This window comes from Microtus ochrogaster, chromosome 4 (genome assembly GCF_000317375.1).
Source record: "Microtus ochrogaster isolate Prairie Vole_2 chromosome 4, MicOch1.0, whole genome shotgun sequence".
In the NCBI taxonomy this organism is placed as follows: Eukaryota; Metazoa; Chordata; class Mammalia; order Rodentia; family Cricetidae; genus Microtus; species Microtus ochrogaster.
The window spans coordinates 14,781,805-14,784,106 of record NC_022011.1 but is presented as its reverse complement, the minus strand read 5'-3'; positions in this window follow the sequence as shown (position 1 = coordinate 14,784,106).

Sequence of the window (2,302 nt, the reverse complement as noted above, 5' to 3'; positions counted from 1 at the left end):
GACAAATGTCAGCCAATCATGGTCCTAAACCCTGGAAGTCCCCTCACCCCAACCTCTACTGTGATAAAACCTCAATCCTATCCCAACTGGGCTTGGCACTCTCTGCTCTCAACCTCTGCTTTGGACAGATAGAGGTTCCAAGCTTAAGTTTTAATAAAGGCTCTTTGCTTTTATATATGAGTGTGAACTATAGGGTGGGATTTGTGGGACCCTGCTATCTGGGCATAACAGCTCCAATAGTTGGGTAGTGCTCTTTCAGAGGACTGAGTTCAGTTCCCAGCATCTACACCAGGGGGCTCACAACTGCCTGTAACTCTAGCTCTAGTGGGATCCAAAGCCCTTTTCTTGCCTCCATAAGCAACTGCACTTACACGTATCTTTCACACACACCCCAACACACTCAAGAACACATAATAAAAAATATATCTGTGGTAAAGTGCTGGTGAAGGCAGGGACCAGGGCTCAGCCTTCTCTGATGGCTGTCGTGTGAATTTCCAACTAACCAGTGACATTACTGAGCGCAGAGGTCAGAGACTCAGGGTCTCACCTACCACGCAGTCCTTTCCACTCTGTGACCTAATATATGCCAGCCACCTCGGGAGCCCTGATGGCAAGAGACTGGAATAAAGTAACACGAAAGAGGTCAGCTTTGAGCATTAACTAGACAGCATTCTGCTGTCATTTGCATAATCTAACTTTTAGTGGCTGCTAATCAGCTTGCAAAATGCCTGGGAAGCACACGATTGACTGCCTCAATCGACCAGGCTCCTGCTGTGCTCCCAGGTCTTGCCGGACTTCGAGCCTGAGACCCGGGGGCTTGAGCTGTGACAATGACCTGAAGCATGGGTCACTGACCCTCTGTCGGAATGCTGGTATCTCTCTCAGCCTTCGTTACAAACAGGAGGCCACAGCTCCAGGGTGTCCTTGCAGGCAGGAGTGAGGTCTTCCTGTCCTAGCTGGCTAACCCCTTGTCCTGTTACTCTGAATTCCATGCTGCTAACGAACACCATGTACTGGAGACACTGTCAAGAAAACAGGTTTGGTTTGGCTCATATCCGGGTCTAAAGGCAAGGCGCTTATCTGCTGGTGCCGTCTGCTGACAGAGTCCCGAGGCAACGCAGGAACAAGGAGCACATGAGCATGTGTGTATACAAATATGTACGGCCTCACCATGACCACAGCCGCCTCTTCCGTCTCTCCTCCTCACTCTGTGTGTGTGTGTGTGTGTGTGTGTGTGCACGTGCACGCCCGCGTGTGTCAGAGGCCAGCCACAGATGTCTTCCTCAGTTGCTTTGCACTTTATTGTTAAGATAGTATCCATCGCTTTTTACCTGTAGTTCCTCAACTCGGCTAGCCAGCCGTCCAGTGAGCCCCAGGGATCCAGCTGTTCCCATCTCCCCAGCGCTGGGATTACAAATCCACACTGCTACCCTTGGCTGTTCCCACCCCACCCTCTTTATTTGTATGTATGTGTGGGGGTGCTTTACCTTCATGGTTATCTACCACATGCATGCAGTACTCCTGGAGGCCAGAAGAGGGCACCAGATCTTCCTGGGAACGGGTTTCTGTTAGTTGTAAGGCCCCGTGTGGGTGCGGGGAATTGAACACCTGACCTAAGGAAGAGCGACCAGTGCTCTTAACCACCGAGGCACTGCTCCAGCGCCACTAGCTGTCACTGAATTCTGACTTAGCGACCTCCCCAGGCTCCTCTCTTTCTTCTTCTAATGTCACCAGGATTCAGTCACATGGGTTCAACACTGACAGTTGATTCTGCGAAGCCCCACCTTGCTGTCTTAAGAGTCCATGCTGGGGGTTAGACCCTAATATGGTTTCAGAGGGAACAGACTTTATTCAAACCTCCATGGCTATCCCTGTAAGATATTCATGACTCCTAGCAGAGCTCATTAAGATAGTCTCCTAGAATGGGACTTTAAACGTCACCCACTTCAGAACACTACTACTTTTAATCCAAGCTCCTTCCAGTCATGGGGCACAGGCCTGGCATCCCAGGGCACTGGACATAAAGCTCCACCCCCAGTAAACAATGACATCCTTTTTTCCCCAGTGTCCTGGTTTATTTTCCTCCTGATACCTGTTCTTCCTCCTCCTGATGCCCACTCTTCTTCCTCCCTGACACCCGCTCTCCCTCCTCCCTGATGCCCGCCCTCCCTTCTCCCTGATTCCCACTCTCCTCCTCCCTGATACCTGCTCTCCCTCCCTCCTGATGCCCATTCTCCCTGATGCCCGCTCTCCCTTCTCCCTGATGCTCGCTCTCCCTCCTCCCTGATGCCCGCTCTCCCTC